This window comes from Schistocerca nitens, chromosome 10, assembly GCF_023898315.1.
Source record: "Schistocerca nitens isolate TAMUIC-IGC-003100 chromosome 10, iqSchNite1.1, whole genome shotgun sequence".
Lineage (NCBI taxonomy): Eukaryota > Metazoa > Arthropoda > Insecta > Orthoptera > Acrididae > Schistocerca > Schistocerca nitens.
Window position 1 is genome coordinate 211,871,792 of NC_064623.1, and position 19,966 is coordinate 211,891,757.

The window sequence follows — 19,966 nt, forward strand, 5'->3', positions numbered from 1 at the left end:
GAACAAATAGTCCTGTCACGGAAAAGCCACGTATAACACTCTCGTCTGCTACTGTTATACCATAACCTTAAAGTAGGAAGCAGGTCGTGAAACAACACTATCTTGTTAAAGCAACTATGGTATAAAGTGACAGAGCAGTGTTACCCTCTGAGAGGAATTTCGTTACGTTGACCGTGTTGTACCTAACAGAGGTGGCTTATCGGAAATGAAAGTCAGAATTACGTAAATGTTTGAACAGTAACAAGCAAAATTTTGCCTATCTGCACTGTTTAACTGATAATGGAAAACGGTCGAACGCCTAACTAGGCAAAAGAATGATTAACATTCTCGTTGAAAAAAATATAAGTAACTATAACGGACAAACACAACCTAGACTTGGCCACACGCGAGTGCAATGAACTCTGACACACTCATATGTTTACGGTAAGAGTGAAACTAACAGTTGGAGTAGCACAAACTATTTGCAACATTACAACAGGTACAGAAAAACACTATCACTTTCAGGGCTTACACAAACTGAGTGGCCTTTATACTGTTAATATGCACACAAGAGATACAAACACTTGGTAATCATGAACATATAACGTTTCGCAACTGCAGCTTTCTCACTTTTACTACAGCGAAACACAATACTGACAAAATTGCAAGAAACTGACTCACCTTTTAGAATTTACTACACACAACAACGTGATCATTTGCTTTATAAGCCTCAGTCTTAAGAACTTTTACTTTGAAGTTGGCAACAACACATTAATAAGCATTTTTACTAAGAAAATTATTTTTAGCAAGCATCATTAACTCTAACTCACTTTCTTGCCACATTAACTTTATCTTTCACTTTACTACGTTCAAGAGACATTAATTAGCATAACATTGGTCATAAAAGTTCTTTCAGTAAGGACACTCGGTAATCACTTTAGTTCAAACGGAGAGGACCCTGAGAGCTGTTATGATGAGGAGAAAAGTCAAGGTAGGTACATATATTCAGATATAAATTACCTTATATTTCAACACATTAGCACATCCATTAAGCTGATCCTTCACTGTACATCATTATAGTATTACGTTACAGTGATTGCGCAATGTGGTGGCAACTGCATGATGGTAGGTGGAATTGCAGGCAGAATTGCTGGACTCGGTCATTTCTTGGTGGCGGTGATAGATACAAATTCCAGAATATTTCCAGCTATTTATCCATCCATCCGAGGCCTTAGAAAGAAGCAGGAAAAGCCTCTCACGGAATCAGCACAATATGTATCTTTTACATGGCAGTGCACCGACTGCTGGCTCGTCCCCGACTGACTATCAGTTCCACCTTTTCCACCCAGGCCAACCACAATTTGCGCGCGCTACACAGTTCCGTTCCCGAGGGGAACCACAACAACTTTTATACACAAAATTACTAAGATTCCTAAGTGAGGATCAGCAGTTTGCATAACAGCAACCAAATGCATTGAATAACACAGAACATTTGCACATATTTACATGTCTACACAAAATTATTCACACAAAATTACAATTATATACAGTAAGCTTTGTTCCCTCCAAATGGATCAAAGCATATAAACGAGAGATATGCTACACAGCATACAATCAAATCATATCAAAGTTCGTACAAAGAAAGGAGTATACAATTTTATGTTATCGATTCAAGCAAACACATTTACAGAAGCTCAATGATGTAACATTAAATGAAACAAAGGCAAAATAAATCAGTAGAGCAATAGAGCCATGGTGTTACAAGGGGATCCCCCCCCTGTGTTATCCAGGGTAGGCAGCGGTCTGTGGCACATCTGATGGCAGAGTTCAATGCTGGTGCAGGTACAAGCAGACCGTTCAAAGGCCACTGTTGAGCGTGGAGTTGCACAGCACACGACCCCTACATGTTCCTGTGTTGACTGAACGACGTCTCCAGTTATGACTGCAGTGGGCACAGCATCACCGAGTTTTCACTTTGGATCAATAGAAACTTGTCGCCTGTCGAATGAGCCGCATTTCATGTTACCCCAGGTCGTGAGGGCAGAATTATGCCATGGGGTGCACTGAGTTGGGCTTCCACGAGATGTGTGGTGGTAATCGAAGGCATTGTGACAGCAGTGAGCTACATGAACACCATAGCGGACCACCCGCATCGCCTCATGCTTGAAGTCTGCCCCTACAGCGACGACATGTTCCAGCAGGACAACTGTCCGTGTTTCAAGGTCAGAATCGTGCTGCAGTGGTTTCAGCGGCATTACAGCGAATTCAAACTGATGTCTCGGCCAGCAATTGTGCCTGATCTGTACCCACTGGAACACACGTTGGGTACTAGCTGCGTGCCCATAAACCACCATCCCATAATTTTCTGGAATTGCTTGATCTGTGCTCAAACATCTGGTGCCACATACTTCGGGAATCCTGCCAAGAACTTGTAGAATCAATGCCAAGTAGAGTCTCTGTCGTACTGTATTTGAAAAGTGGAACAACACGGCATTAAACATGTGGTCCTAAAGTTTTGGGTCATCGGTGTACATCTCATTAACTGTCTGCTGAAGCTGGAGATGTTATTCAGTTCTCTACTGCGGGAGGTTATTCCAGAGTCGGGTTCCTGTTACTGAGAAGGACTTCGAGATTGTGGCTGAATGACATAATGCGACAGGAAGTATCTGAATGGGGGAATTCTGCCATGTTGTTCAGATAAGAGCGTTAGAGTCAAGGAGAGATATGAGAGACTATGTACATCGATAAGACAATAGAGAGAACAGAGGGTGCGGAAATCTCTGCGCTTGTCTGCACGCAGCCAGGACAGCTGTGTACATGACGGTGAAATACGATCGAAGAGTTGAACATCACATATATGGCGAACACAGGCATTCATAACCTGAGAAAGACCTTGGACGATAACATGACTGTAATAAATAATTACAAGTATAAGTTTCTTTTTCAGGGCAAGAGAGGAGAGTTTTCATATTTTTGTAGGGCATCGAGAGATGCAGATCTCTTGTAGCTCAATGCAGTTACGTACTCAGTCCAATTTCATCTATTATTAATCCTAGACTTGTTGCTAAAGGAGAGAAGTTGATATTTGTCTCAATTAGGCTTACAGATGGTAGGGATTCCTGATTTTTCGGATTGACCAACAAATGCCGCTTGGGTTTTGGATGGGTTGAGCTTTAGCCCTTTATCCTGTGCCCATTTTGAGAGTGCACACATGTCGGTATTCAGAGTCTCGATAACTGTCTCCAGGTCTATTGATTTTGCACTTGGATACAATTGGAGGTCTTCAGCGTACGTGTGTTATTTACATTACGACAAAAGTGATGACACATTATTGACACCCAATGAAAAACGTATAGGACCTAATACCGAACCCTGCTTGCACTGTGACTATGCTGCCGGACGAGACGTATTGTTGACGAGGAATCAGGTATGAGCGAAAATTTGCATTGCACTTGGCGAGAAATTTGTGCTGCAAAGTCTGACAAGTAAAATATGGAAGTCCACCTTTACGTAAGACTACACCTTTTTGTTGTGTAGATTATAAAGATAGATCCATTTTTTTATATTCCGTCAATACTTACATCAAATACTGAAAATCAGACTTTTGATGCCTCTGGAAATGCAGCTGGGATTTCGGTGATTACACAAGATGTATAATTATTGAACTATTTGAATAAAAAATATAAATTATTTACAAACTACGGCGTACACACGAGTTATTCAACATGTAAACGGCACTACAGACATTCAGATTTAGGCTATGACATGTCCGATATGCCTGCCACCATTGGCGATAAAGTGCCGCAGACGAGTAGCGAAATTCTGCATGACCCGCTGAGGTATCGGAACATCGATACTGTCGATGACCTCCTGAATGGCTGTCTTCAGCTCAGCAGCGATTACGGGGTTATTGCTGCCCACACTGCCTTTAATATAGCCACACAAATAGGAGCCGCATGTCTTCAGATCCGGAGGATATGGCGTCCAATCGAGGCCCATGCCAGTGGCCGCTGAGTGCCCCATAGCGGTCCCCAAAGTGCTCCTCCAGGACATCAAACACTCTCCTGCTTCGATGGGGTCGAGCTCCGTCTTCCATGAACCATATCTTGTCGAAGTCACTGTGGATAATCGGGCTTAAATCATCATCCAAAACCTTCACGTACCGTTCGGTAGTCACTGTGCCATGAAGGAATATCGCACCGATTATTCCGTGACTGGACACTGCACACGATACAGTCACCCGTTGATTGTGAAGAGACTTCTCGATAGCGAAATGCAGATTCTTAGTCCCCCAAATGCGCCAATTTTGGTTATTGAGGAACCCATTCGAATACGAGGTGTGGCTAGAAAAAAACCGGACTAGTACTGGTGAAACAATAAAACGAATGCAATAAGGCTGAAAGTCGCGTGGCCTGTCACGTGACTCTCGCTCCGCCTACTGCTCGAGTTTCATCTGCCTCCTGCACTCAGTCTGCCCGTGGCGTCTGTTTTAAGTAGTTGACGTTTTGTCTGTGCGTCGGAAAATGTTGAGTGTACAGAAAGAACAGCGTGTTAACATCAAATTTTGTTTCAAACTAGGAAAATCTGCAAGTGAAACGTTTGTTATGTTACAACAAGTGTACTGCGATATTTGTTTATCGCGAACACAAGTGTTTGAGTGGTTTAAACGATTTAAAGATGGCCGCGAAGACACCAGTGATGACACTCGCACTGGCAGACCATTGTCAGCAAAAACTGATGCAAACATTGAAAAAATCGGTAAACTTGTTCGACAAGATCGCCGTTTAACAATCAGAGCAGTGTCTGAGTTAACAGGAGTTGACAAGGAAAGTGTCGAACAAGTTTACCGATTTTTTCAATGTTTGCATCAGTTTTTGCTGACAATGGTCTGCCAGTGCGAGTGTCATCACTGGTGTCTTCGCGGCCATCTTTAAATCGTTTAAACCACTCAAACACTTGTGTTCGCGATAAACAATCATCGCCGTACACTTGTTGTAACATTACAAACGTTTCACTTGCAGATTTTCTTAGTTTGAAACAAAATTTGATGTTAATACGCTGTTCTTTCTGTACACTCAACATTTTCCGACGCACAGACAAAACGTCAACTACTTAAAACAGACGCCACGGGCAGACTGAGTGCAGGAGGCAGATGAAACTCGAGCAGTAGGCGGAGCGAGAGTCACGTGACAGGCCATGCGACTTTCAGCCTTATTGCATTCGTTTTATTGTTTCACCAGTACTAGTCCGGTTTTTTTCTAGCCACATCTCGTATATAACGCGCATACGAATTTCCATCATGCCCCGCGGACAACTGTGCAGTTTCAACTCTCTAACGCAAACCGTTCAGAAGTTTTGGCGATTTTACTTCATATCGTTCAATAATTATCACTCTGTAAATTAGTCACGCAAAAGAAACCTTTAGTAGCGAAAAAGGTAAATAACTCACAGAAATGTTTGACGCAGCACTGAATGTAGTATATCTTCAAGTTTTCCTTACAAATTTTCAGTGTGGCTACATTTTGTTACACGACAAGTGTTCCAACTCTAATCAGTTTGCCGGTCGCTGACGCCGAGTGGTTCTAGGCGCTTCAGTCTGGAACCACGCGACCGCTACGGTCGCAGGTTCGAATCCTGCCTCGGGCATTGATGTGGGTGATGTCCTTAGGTTAGTTAGGTTTAAGAAGTTCTAAGTTCTAGGGGACTGATGACCTCAGATGTTTAGTCCCATAGTGCTCAGAGCCACTTGAACCATTTTTGTAATCAGTTTCTTGTCAAATCCTATGAAGCAAATCTTGATGTATGGTGGCTACCGCTTGTATTATCCGTCGTCACAGCTCGTCGACCTGTCACGGAAGCGGACGGACAAAACTATTTTTAATGTAGCCCCACCCACAGAAGTCAGTTGGAGTTAAATCCCGTGATCGTGGTGGCCGGGATATTATTCTACCGCGTCCAAATCAAGTCGCCATATTGCTACGGAGAATGTGAGAAGATAACGAAGATAATGTGTTGGCGCGTCATCTTGCTGGAAAATAAATTCTGTGCCGATATGCTATTGTAATTGGGCATTAGATAAAGTCCAGGCACGTCCAGGTACAGGTGACTCGGCAACAATGAAAGGATTATAAATCTTGTTGTGGTTAACAGCGCAAAAAAATCTACATTAGGTACTTCCCGTACATATTCTCTTATGCTCCTGGTTTCCTCTCACCTCATATCCTAAAATTATGCTGATTTACTTTACTGAACACAATTTTATTAAGAAAATCAACTTCAGTCTGCATTCTGTTAAACATTTCTATACAAAACTCAGCTCGTTTTTCTTTGTCACTTTCTATTAAAACTTGCAGCAGTTGCAGTTTCTAGGGTTTCAGTGACGCGTTTCGATAATACCTTCCGCACTGTAATACTAGGCACATTCAACTCCCGGCTGATACGCCTCTTCGATTTACCTGGACTACGAATGTAGGATTGCGAAACTTATTCAAATGCTGCGCCCGAGACTGCTGGCCTATCCTGACCCGACGTCCAGGCGATACACAGCCAGTTTCAGTGAAACGATTGTCCCAGTTAGTAACATTTTGTCTTTCAGGTGGTGGCTTGCCATATTTAGTTCTGAATTGTCTCTGAACTGTAGTAGCGGATTTGGATTCATGAAACTATAAACAACACTACACACGTTCTGCTCCGTTATAGGACTCAATGATGACTGTTGAAATAACTCATTCGCGCATGCCGCCTACCGGAAAAGTGGGAAACTAATAGTATTAGGCGGGAATAAAACTTGAGGACATACTGCATTAGTGCTGTTCCAAGATGCTACTCCAGGCGGGTGTAAAATGAATGTGTGGAACGGAAAATATTGAAAGCGAAAATGAAGATATGGTCCTGTCTGACTACCCCCTAGGGCAGATTTTAGGATCTTTTAATGGTGGTATTATCTCCTCCATCTCGCTCTTTAACATATAAATTACAACATAAATATGAATAAACGATTAAGGGGACTACTTTGGTGCAACCAGTGGTTGCTCAAGGTCAATCCTTCCAAAACCCAGGCGATCATTGTAGGCAAAACCACTCCTTCCTTCCGCCTCCTTGATTTCTATCTCACCGTTTATGGCCGTCCCATCGCTCTCACCCCCACCCTTAAGTACCTTGGCGTCACCCTCGACCGTCGTCTCTCCTGGACTCCCCATCTCCAGACAATCCAAGCCAAGGCACGTTCCCGACTCCGTCTCCTTAAGCTCCTTTCTGGCCGTACGTGGGGTCTGGACCCCTCCACCCTCCTCCACACCTATAAGTCCCTCATCCGCCCTATCCTCTGTTACGCCCATCCAGCCTGGATCTCCGCCCCCCCTTCCTTTTATAAATCCCTCCAAATCCTTGAACGCCATGCTCTCCGCCTTGCCTATCGCATCCGTCTCCCCTCCCCCACGCGGATCCTGTATGACCTTATCCCCTTCCCCCACCTCCTCCTCTTCCTCGAAAGGATACGAATCCTCTACACCTCCCGTAAACTCGATCCTCCTCACCCGCTCGTCTCCCCGATCCTCTCCCACCCCCGCCCGCTGCCGCGCCTGTACTCCCATGTCCCACCCGGTCTCCATCTCTCCACCCTCCTTACCCTCTCCCGAGGTGGCTTCCGCCAGCTCCCTGATGATGTCCTCCTCCCCTCCATCTACCCCTCCTATCAACTTTGATCCCCCCCCCTCCTCCTGTGTCCTATCCTTTAGGCACCCTCCCTCCCTCCTATCCCCTCCCTTCTCTTTCCTTTCCCCCCTCCCTCCTCCCCTCTCCACCGGGCTTCCCCACCCCCTTCCTCCCTCCCCCTCTCTCCTTTGCCCATGGCATCCCTGCTCTCCCCTCTCGCTCTCCCTCTCCACTTCCTCCTCCTCCTCTCTTGGCAGGTCCCCGGACTCGCACACGCATAGTGAACATTTGCGCGCCAGAGATCGTCGCCTTCTGTGTCTCGTGTGTGTGCCGCCGTTTAGTGTTTTTGGTGTCCGCCGTCCCACTACTACGTTCACTTGTGCCGTCGGATTCGTCAGTGTTGTGTGCGCCGTGCCAACGTGTTCTCAGTGTTGTTATCGTCACGTGTGAACGACTCCGTGTTTTTTGTGTCTATGTGACATCTTTCTTTTGCCCGTCACTTTGTTTCATTGTCTTTCTCCGTTTTTCTACTTTTGTAAACCGCTGTGGCTGAAGAGCGGCGTAGTGTGCCGCTGCCAGCCTACTTGCTTTGTACAAGTATTAAAATAACAATAAAGTAAAAAAAAGTAAAAAAAAAAATAAGGGGACTACTAGCTACAAATGATAAATGCTGTTTCTGCTGAAACATCCCCTTAGAAAAATTTATGAATGACAGTGCTGGGAAACCTCTTACGTCATTTGATTTTCAAACAGCTGAGCAGAACTGAACGTACTCAGACATTTCTCTCTTTACTTATTCTGATCAATACTAAACTGACACACAATATTTTTAGCGCAACGCAACCTGACTTTCAATAATCCTTACAAAAGAACGGTCTAACTAACAATAACCTATACCTTTCATGAATCACTTACCTCACAAAAATTTTTGTTACTCGAACTACTGCAATACAGCGAGCGCCAATACTGTCATCTAAATAAAAGATTCTAACAACTGAAGGCACTAACTACTGATAGGCCAAGTTAGCAAATGATAGATTTTGATAGAGAACAAACAATGTATATTTACCTTAATAATATTCAAAAGTCATCAGTTCATGAAATACAGTATTAAAAAATTTACTCTTTCTTATGGAAACACGTCCACATCGTCCGCTCTCAAAATTCTGCCATCTCTCTCCCCACATCCACCACTGCTGGCGGCTCACCTCCAACTGCGCAACGCTACGCGCTGTTCACATACACCTACCCAACACTACAATAGTGAATATTCCAAGAATGCCAAAACAGACACAGAGTGCACACAGCACTGTCAGTGATTTTCATATACAGCGCTACGTGGCGTTACCAAAATCCTAAACAGCCTATTTACACTGCTTATACATTTATTGTAGTTTGAAACCCCTTTATATATAACAAATGTTTATATATCAATGTCCAATGGACATCAAGAGATACAAATGGATTTCCTAACTAATACAATTCATCAATTGCCCAAATCTGTCACTTTTTATGGTTACGCGATCTAATATAAATAACGCAAGATGACTGACACCGTCTAGGTACCAGACACTAGAAGTCACTACTTTCAAAGATGATCTACAGTGGTGTGGAACCTCAGTGGAAATAAAATTTACGTGATCACAGCTGATTAGCTTTATAGCCCTAATAAGCCGAAGCAGTTAGCAATATCACCATATGTACTGCGTCCAGTGCGTCGGAGTGATGGTTCTCGTACTCGTCTGCGACGACGGAAGAACTGCAGCCACAAAATATAAAAGAAAAACCTCATTCAAACACTAAGACGGCAGAAGACGGTCATCTGAATAGTATAATCTAATACTGTCTTCTCCTCTCTGTGTTCTACAGACGAGAAACGCGAACTCACAGCCACAAGGACGGAGATAATGTCTCAACGTGAGTGTAGGCAGAAGAAGTGCTCTCAATCACTGAACGCTGTGTACTCAACGAGGACTCTCTACCAGGAGCAAAGTCCAGAATCGTATAAGCTCGCATCAGCACAGTGCCTAATCGTTCTAAATTTAAAATCTCCTGAGAGCAAAGACAGCAGGACTGTCTGTAGCAACAAAGCTGATTCTGAGCGACTGTCAAACAAGGGCGCTCAAAACGGAAGACCACTTTCTCTCCACCGCTCGCTTCCCAGCAGAGCTCGGCTCCCCTCCCTCGTAACTGCAGAAGGTGAATCACATTCTCGAAACCACGGAATATTCTCCCTCTCTACAGATCCTCCCGAACGCCGACCAACCATATTTCAGTCTTTTGTCGTCCAATGCTGAAAGTTTGCGAGGAAATACCTATCCTTGTTAATTCGGATTACGCTTCTAAGAGTAAAAATCTTCGTAAATAACCCAGCCTACGTGATTTCCTAGGTAACGCTTCCTCGTTCCTCTCTGCTGCGTCCCAGATTTTCAGAGTTTCCGAAGGATTATCCGGTTATCCTTCCGGCCGCCGCTGTATTCCGCTTCACCGCTCAGATGGCCCGACTATCCGTCTCGGCTACTTCCTGTGTTAAGCAGGACCAAACACACCTGCGCGGGCTTCTCCACCCAGGGCTTGAGTTACGCCTGCCGTTTCATTTCCACTGGCGTTCCAACCTCGCTATCGTCCGATGTGAGGACGCCTCTCTACTTGGATTGGACTCATTCGCCGACCGAGATGTCATCGCTTATAAGACCTGACATTGTGGAATGGATGCTAAGTCCCAATCTAGACCTAGTTATGTTTATAGTAATATGCCATTTAGTTTTTGGTAATAGTAATATGCCATTCCTTCCCCATGAACCATGGACCTTGCCGTTGGTGGGGAGGCTTGCGTGCCTCAGGGATACAGATGGCCGAACCGTAGGTGCAACCACAACGGAGGGGTATCTGTTGAGAGGCCAGACAAACGTGTGGTTCCTGAAGAGGGGCAGCAGCCTTTTCAGTAGTTGCAGGGGCAACAGTCTGGATGATTGACTGACCTGGCCTTGCAACATTAACCAAAACGGCCTTGCTGTGCTGGTACTGCGAACGGCTGAAAGCAAGGGGAAACTACGGCCGTAATTTTTCCCGAGGGCATGCAGCTTTACTGTATGGATAAATGATGATGGCGTCCTCTTGGGTAAAATATTCCGGAGGTAAAATAGTCCCCCATTCGGATCTCCGGGCGGGGACTACTCAGGAGGACGTCGTTATCAGGAAAAAGAAAACTGGCATTCTACGGATCGGAGCGTGGAATGTACGATCCCTTAAACGGGCAGGTAGATTAGAAAATTTAAAAAGGGAAATGGATAGGTTAAAGTTAGATATAGTGGGAATTAGTGAAGTTCGGTGGCAGGAGGAACAAGACTTTTGGTCAGGTGAATACAGGGTTATAAACACAAAGTCAAATAGGGGTAATGCAGGAGTAGGTTTAATAATGAATAAAAAAATAGGAGTGCGGGTAAGCTACTACAAACAGCATAGCGAACGCATTATTGTGGCCAAGATAGACACGAAGCCCACGTCTACTACAGTAGTACAAGCTTATATGCCAACTAGCTCTGCAGATAATGAAGAAATTGAAGAAATGTATGATGAGATAAAAGAAATTATTCAGGTAGTGAAGGGAGACGAAAATTTAATAGTCATGGGTGACTGGAATTCGAGAGTAGGAAAAGGGAGAGAAGGAAATATAGTAGGTGAATATGGATTGGGGCTAAGGAATGAAAGAGGAAGCCGCCTGGTAGAGTTTTGCACAGAGCATAACTTAATCATAGTTAACACTTGGTTCAAAAATCATGAAAGAAGGTTGTATATATGGAAGAATTCTGGAGATACTAGAAGGTATCAGATAGATTATACAATGGTAAGACAGAGATTTAGGAACCAGGTTTTAAATTGTAAGACATTTCCAGGGGCAGATGTGGACTCTGACCACCATCTATTGGTTAGGAACTGTAGATTAAAACTGAAGAAACTGCAAAAAGGTGGGAATTTAAGGAAATGGGATCTGGATAAACTGAAAGAACCAGAGGTTGTACAGAGTTTCAGGAAGAGCATAAGGGAACAATTGACAGGAATGGGGGAAATAAATACAGTAGAAGAAGAATCGGTAGCTCTGAGGGATGAATTAGTGAAGGCAGCAGAGGATCAAGTAGGTAAAAAGACGAGGGCTAGTAGAACTCGTTGGGTAACAGAAGAAATATAGAACTTAATTGACGAAAGAAGAAAATATAAAAATGCAGCAAGTGAAGCAGGCAAAAAGGAATACAAACGTCTCAAAAATGAGATCGACAGGAAGTGCAAAATGGCTAAGCAGGGATGGCTAGAGGACAAATGTAAGGATGTAGAGGCTTATCTCACTAGGGGTAAGATAGATACTGCCTACAGGAAAATTAAAGAGATCTTTGGAGAAAAGAGAACCACTTGTATGAATATCAAGAGCTCATATGGAAACCCAGTTCTAAGCAAAGAAGGGAAAGCAGAAAGGTGGAAGGAGTATATGGAGGGTCTATACAAGGGCGATGTACTTGAGGACAATGTTATGGAAATGGAAGAGGATGTAGATGAAGACGAAATGGGAGATACGATACTGCGTGAACAGTTTGACAGAGCACTGAATGACCTGAGTCGAAACAAGGCCCCGGGAGTAGACAACATTCCATTAGAACTACTGACGGCCTTGGGAGAGCCAGTCTTGACAAAACTCTACCATCTGGTGAGCAAGATGTATGAGACAGGCGAAATACCCTCAGACTTCAAGAAGAATATAATAATTCCAGTCCTAAAGAAAGCGGGTGTTGACAGATGTGAAAATTACCGAACTATCAGTTTAATAAGCCACGGCTGCAAAATACTAACGCGAATTCTATACAGACGAATGGAAAAACTTGTAGAAGCCGACCTCGGGGAAGATCAGTTTGGATTCCGTAGAAATATTGGAACACGTGAGGCAATACTGACCTTACGACTTATCTTAGAAGAAAGATTAAGGAAAGGCAAACCTACGTTTCTAGCATTTGTAGACTTAGAGAAAGCTTTTGACAATGTTGACTGGAATACTCTCTTTCAAATTCTAAAGATGGCAGGGGTAAAATACAGGGATCGAAAGGCTATTTACAATTTGTGCAGAAACCAGATGGCAGTTATAAGAGTCGAGGGGCATGAAAGGGAAGCAGTGGTTGGGAAGGGAGTGAGACAGGGTTGTAGCCTCTCCCCGATGTTATTCAATCTGTATATTGAGCAAGCAGTAAAGGGAACTGTTGTGGCGTAACAAGCTAGCTACGCCACACTGAAGTAGCCGAAAGGGCACGCGTCAACTCACGCCGTCTTGCGTTAAGTCTGAAACAGGATACTTTATGAATACTACAAAGAAAAGAACGGAGCTTCTCGTATACTTAACTTTAATTAATTATGGTACATTTCTCTTGATAATACAAGTGAGACTCTCTCCAGATATGGTTAATGGCGCCTTGCTAGGTCGTAGCCATGGACTTAGCTGAAGGCTATTCTAACTGTCTCTCGGCAAATGAGAGAAAGGCTTCGTACGTGTAGTCGCTAGCAATGTCGTCCTTACAACTGGGGCGAGTGCTCGTACGTCTCTCTAGACCTGCCTTGTGGTGGCGCTCGGTCTGCGATCCTGACAGTGGCGACACGCGGGTCCGACATGTACTAATGGACCGCGGCCGATTTAAGCTACCACCTAGCAAGTGTGGTGTCTGGCGGTGACACCACAGAAACAAAAGAAAAATTCGGAGTAGGTATTAAAATCCAGGGAGAAGAAATAACAACTTTGAGGTTCGCCGATGTCATTGTAATTCTATCAGAGACAGCAAAGGCCTCGGAAGAGCAGTTGAACGGAATGGACAGTGTCTTGAAAGCAGGATACAAGATGAACATCAACAAAAGCAAAACGAGGGTAATGGAATGTAGTCGAATTAAGTCGGGTGATGCTGAGGGAATTAGATTAGGAAATGAGAAACTTAAAGTAGTAAAGGAGTTTTGCTATTTGGGGAACAAAATAACTTATGATGGTCGAAGTAGAGAGGATATAAAATGTAGACTGGCAATGGCAAGGAATGCGTTTCTGAAGAAGAGAAATTTGTTAACATCAAGTACTGATTTATGTGTCAGGAAGTCGTTTCTGAAAGTATTTGTATGGAGTGTAGCCATGTATGGAAGTGAAACATGGACGATAAATAGCTCGGAAAAGAAGAGAATAGAAGCTTTCGAAATGTGGTGTTACAGAAGAATGCTGAAGATTAGATGGGTAGATCACATAACTAATGATGAAATACTGAATAGAATTGGGGAGAAGAGGAGTATGTGGCACAACTTGACAAAAAGAAGGGACCGGTTGGTAGGACATGTTCTGAGGCACTAAGGGATCACAAATTTAGCATTGGAGGGCAGCGTGGAGGGTAAAAATCGTAGAGGGATACTAAGAGATGAATACACTAAGTAGATTCAGAAGGATGTAGGTTACAGTAGGTACTGGGAGATGAAGAAGCTTGCACAGGATAGGGTAGCATGGAGAGCTGCATCAAACCAATCTCAGGACTGAAGACCACAACAACAACAACAATATGCCATTTACTTTGTACACCCGCTCTTGTCGTAAAGTTAGTATTGATGAAAAAATACATGTATAGATGAAAGGACTTGGTGTACTTTCTGAGAATGTAACTGTAACTGGTGATGTAACCTTGTATTATAATTATTAATAAAGTCTTATCTGTAGCGGCAATCATTCATTACGCCGTTTTGATAATAAAGACACTCCATCACCTATCATGCAATAAGCGTTAACAACTATTTATAAGGTGTACATGATAATGTCAGTCTTCTTCAGATATTCATACATATGATGTACAATCTATCAAATGACACCTAATTCCAGCTGTAAATCACACCGAAGTATGCAGATGCGTGCTTGTAAGATGCGAAATTATAGCCACCTTGCACTGTATGAAACATTTAAAGTATTTATCTTTTTGACAGTTAAAGATTACTTTTGTATAACTAATTTACAGCGATCAGCCACAGCATAATGACCACCTATCTTACGGGCGCTATGTCGATCTTTGGCACGGATAGAAGCAGCGACGTGTTGTGGCATGGAGGAAAAGAGGCGTTGACAGGTCGCTGGAGGGAGTTGGGACCACGCCTGTAAACACAAGTCACTTTGTTCCCGTAAATTCTGGGGTGGGGGCGATGAGCTCTGACGTCATGTTCAGTCACATCACAGATGGATTTGATCTGTTTCAGATGTGGTGAGCTGGGGGTCAGCACATCAATTGTAACTCGCCACCGTGTTTCTCGGACCACTCCATTACACTTCTGGCCTTGTCACATGGCGCATTATCTTGTTGAAAAATGCCTCTGCCGTCGTGAAACATGATCGTCATGAACGGGTGTACGCCATCTGCAGCCAGCGCACGATGCTCCTTGGCTGTCAAGGTGCCTCGCACGAGGTCCGCTGGAGCCACGGACGCCTGCTTTAGCGTTTTCCAGAGCATAACGGAGCCGCCGCCGCCGCTTGTCTCCGTCCCACAGTACACTGTACCACACAAGCGGCTCCTAGCGAAATTGCGTGCTTATGGAATATCGTCTCAGTTATGTGACTGGATTGGAGATTTCCTGTCAGGTAGGTCACTATTCGTAGTAACTGACGGAGAGACATCGAGTAAAACAGAAGTGATTTCTGGCGTTCCCCAAGGTAGTGCTATAGGCGCTTTGCTGTTCCTTTCTTGTATATAAACGACTTGGGAGACAATCTGAGCAGCCATCTTAGGTTGTTTGCAGATAACGCTGTCGCTTATCGACTAATAAGGTCACCATAAGATGAAAACAAATTGAAAAACGATTTAGAAAAGATACCTGAATGGTGCGAATATTGGCAGTTGATCCTAGATAGCGAAAAGTGTGACGTCATTCACATGAGTGCTGAAAGGAATTCGTTAAACTTCGGTTACACGATAAATCAGCCTAATCTAAAAGCCGTAAATTCAACCAAGTACCTAGGTATTACAATTACGAACAGCTTAAATTGGAAGGAACACATAGAAAAAGTTGTGGGAAAGGCTAACCAAAGGCTGCGTTTTATTGGCAGGACTCTTAGAAAATGTAACAGACCTACTAAAGAGACTGCCTACACTACGCTTGTCCGTCCTCTTCTAGAATACTGCTGCGCGGTGTGGGATCCTTACCAGATAGGACTGACTGAGTGACATCGAAAATGTAGAAAGAAGTGCAGCACATTTTGTATTATCGCGAAATATGGGAGAGACTGTGACAGAAATGATACAGGATTTGGGCTGAACATCGTTAAAAGAAAGGCGTTTTTCGTTGCGACAGAAACTTGTCACGAAATTCCAATTACCTACTTTCTGCTCCGAATGCGAAATTATTTTGTTGACACTGACCTACATACGGAGAAAGATCACCACGATAGAATAAGGGAAATAAGAGCTTATTGTTTGTTGTTGTGGTCTTCAGTCCTGAGACTGGTTTGATGCAGCTCTCCATGCTACTCTATCCTGTGCAAGCTTCTTTATCTCCCAGTACCTACTGCAGCCTTCATCCTTCTGAATCTGCTTAGTGTATTCATCTCTTGGTCCCCCTCCACGATTTTTACCCTCCACGCTGCCCTCCAATACTAAATTGGTAATCCCTTGATGCCTCAGAATATGCCCTACCAACCGATCCCTTCTTCTAATCGAGTTGTGCCACAAATTTCTCTTCTCTCCAATTCTACTCAATACCTCCTCATTAGTTATGTGATCTACCTATCTAATTTTCAGCATTCTTCTGTAGCACCACATTTCGAAACCTTCTATTCTCTTCTTGTCCAAACTATTTATCTTCCATGTTTCACTTCCATACATGGCTACACTCCATACAAATATTTTGAGAAACGACTTCCTGACACTTAAATGTATACTCGATGTTAACAAATTTCTCTTCTTCAGAAACGCTTTCCTTGCCATTGCCAGTCTACATTTTATATCCTCTCTACTTCGACCATCATCAGTTATTTTGCTCCCCAAATAGCAAAACTCATTTCCTAGTTTAAGCTTCTCATTTCCTAATCTAATTCCCGTAGCATCAACCGATTTAATTCGACAACATTCCATTATCGTCGTTTTGCTTCTGTTGATGTTCAGAAAGATATCGGTGTTAGTTCTTTCCGCGCGCTATACGTGATTGGAATAATAGAGAATTGTGAAGGTGGTTCGATGAAGATTCTGCCAGGCGTTAAATGTGATTTGCAGAGTATCCATGTAGATGTAGATGTAGAAGTGTTAAGGAGTTGTTCCCCTCGAAGACGACAGATTCGCGCCCTGCGGCCTGTACGATGAAGAAAGTATCGGGATTCATCAGGCCATGCAACGTTCTGCCACTGCAGCAACGTCCAATACCGATGGTCACGTGCCCATTTCACGCGTAGTTGCCGATGTTGTGGTGTTAAAGTTGGCACATGCGGGGGGGGGGGGGGGGGCGTCGTCTGCGGAAGTCCGTCGTTAGGACTGTTCGCTGCACTGTTTGTTCAGACAAACTTGTACTCTCAAACGGTTCAGATGGCTCTAAGCACTATGGGACGTAACATCCAAGGTGATCAGTCCTCTAGAGTTAGAACTACTTATACCTAACTAAACTAAGGACATCACACACATCCATGCACGAGGCAGGATTCGAACCTGCGACCGTAGCGGTGGCGCGGTTCCAGACTGTAGCGCCTAGAACCACTCGGTCAACCCGGCCGGCAATGAGGGGTGTCCGTCCAGCTCGACGATGTCTGGAGGTGGTTTCACCTTGGTTCCGCCAAGTGTTGAGGACACTCGCCACACTATTCCTCGAACGCCCGACAAGTCGTGCAGTTTCTGAAATGATCGTGCCGAGCCACCGGGCCATCACAATCGGCACTCGGTCAAACTGCTGAGCCCATAGGTCCGTAGGCTTACACACTAAGTAACCTAAATTAAACAAACTTACGCCAAAGACAACACGCAGACCCATGCCCAAGGGAAGACTCGAACATCCGACGGGGTGGGGTTGGCGGGGGGGTGGGAGGAGGGGGGGGGGAGAAGCGCGAACCGTGGCAAGGCGGCCAGACACAACGCGCGTCTTCGCCATTCTACACACGGCCTGCACGCTCGCTGGTACTACGTGCATCGTTCGTGTGTCTGAGTAGCAGGCATTCTCACCATGTGACGCTCCTATTATCTAGGTGGGCTTATATCGATAATACACTACTGGCCATAAAATTGCTACACCAAGAAGAAATGCAGATCATAAACGGGTATTCATTGGACAAATATACTAGAACTGACATGTGATTACATTTTCACGAAATTTCGATGCATAGATCTTGGGAAATCAGTACCCAGAACAACCACCTCTGGACGTAATAACGGCCTTCATACGCCTGGCCATTGAGTCAAACAGAGCTTGGATAGCGTGTACAGGTACAGCTAGCTGCCCATGCAGCTTCAACACGATACCACAGTTCATCACGAGTAGTGACTGGCGTATTGTGACGAGCCAGTTGCTCGGCCACCACTGACCAGATGTTTGCAGTTGGTGAAAGCCCTGAAGAATGTGCCGCCCAGGGCAGCAGTCGAACATTTTCTGTATCCAGAAAGGCCGTACAGGACCTGCAACATGCGGTCGTGCATTATCCTGCTGAAATATAGGGTTTTGCAGGGATCGAATCAAGAGTAGAGCCACGGGTCGTAACACATCTGAAATGTAACGTCCACTGTTCAAAGTGCCGTCAATGCGAACAAGAGGTGACCGAGACATGTAACCAATGGCACCCCATACCATCACGCCGGGTGATACGCCAGTATGGCGATGACGAATACACGCTTCCAATGTACGTTCACCGCGATGTCGCTAAACACGGATGCGACCATCATCACGCTGCAAACTGAACCTGGATTCATCCGAAAGAATAACGTTTTGCCATTCGTGCAACCAGGTTCGTCGTTGAGGACACCATCGCAGGCGCTCCTGTCTGTGATGCAGCGTCAATGGTAACCGCAGCCATGATCTCCGAGCTGATAGTCCATGCTGCTGCAAACGTTGTCGAACTGTTCGTGCAGATGGTTGTTGTCTTGCAAACGTCCCCATCTGTTGACTCGGGGATCGAGACGTGGCTGCACGATCCGTTACAGCCATGCAGATAAGATGTCTGTCATCTCGACTGCTAGTGATACGACGCCGTTGGGATCCAGCACGGCGTTCGTTATTACCCTCCTGAAGCCACCGATTCCATATTCTGCTAATAGTCATTGGATCTCGATCAAAATGGTTCAAATGGCTCTGAGCACTATGGGACTTAACATCTATGGTCATCAGTCCCCTAGAACTTAGAAGTACTTAAACCTAACTAATCTAAGGACATCACACAACACCCAGTCAGATCTCGATCAACGCGAGCAGAAATGTCGCGATACGATAAACCGCAATCGCGATAGGCTGCAATCAGACCTTTACCAAAGTCGGAAACGTGATGGGACGGATTTCTCCTCCTTACACGAGGCATCACAACAACGTTTCACCAGGCAACGCCGGTCAACTGCTGTTTGTGCCCATGTCAGCACGTTGTAGGTGTCGCCACGGGCGCCAGCCTTGTGTGAATGCTCTGAAAAGCTAAACATTTGCATATCACAGCATCTTCTTCCTGTCGGTTAATTTTCGCGTCTGTAGCACGTCATCTTCGTGGTGTAGCAATTTTAATGGGCAGTAGTGTGGCTTGGTGGTTATAAAATTCTGACCTCTGAGTGTAGATACGCCACTGATGTTGTAAGCATATGAACGGAAAACCCTGACAAAAAAAAATTTTGCCGAGTTTCTGACTTTCTGTGCCCTACTGTGCAAAGCCGGCGCTCACCTGCAGGACTCTGTTAGGCGCGGCACGGTCTCCCTGCAGACGCTGCCGAGGTCCTCGACAGCTCGCGGAGCGGCAGGCAGACAACTGAAGGCGACGCGGTGACTCCGGCAGGCGCTGCTCCGCGCTCCGGAGTCCACGTGGGCGCTAACTGCACCTAACCTGATATAACGGCTGGCGGGAAATGCGTCAGAAGTCGTCAACAGGCGACGATTGCGAAAACGTCGGGCTTTAGAGATGCGGCTGCTGACACGACGAGATAATAAAATTCCACCTGCCGCAGTTAAGTTCAATAGGCCGTAGCTGCGGGATGCCGGTTACAACCGGTTTTTTTTCACCTCCATTTTAACCTGTTAGAACCGCCCAAAATAACAGATTTTCGGTTTTGTATTCCTATTATTTCCAACAATAGACATAGACATACAAAAAAGATTGAAAAGTTATGAGATTCCTTAATGC

At 44.7% G+C, this 19,966-nt stretch overlaps 1 protein-coding gene across 1 annotated transcript in view; it reads right to left on the reverse strand.

Moving 5' to 3' along the window:
- Positions 1–19,625, reverse strand: part of LOC126210449 (arylalkylamine N-acetyltransferase 1-like) — a 123,593-nt gene extending 103,968 nt beyond the window's left edge. The window contains exon 1 of the mRNA XM_049939681.1: positions 19,511–19,625. The gene's annotated coding sequence lies outside the window, so the exon portion shown is untranslated. The remainder of the gene's footprint in view (positions 1–19,510) is intronic.
- Between the last annotated feature and the right edge of the window lie 341 nt (positions 19,626–19,966).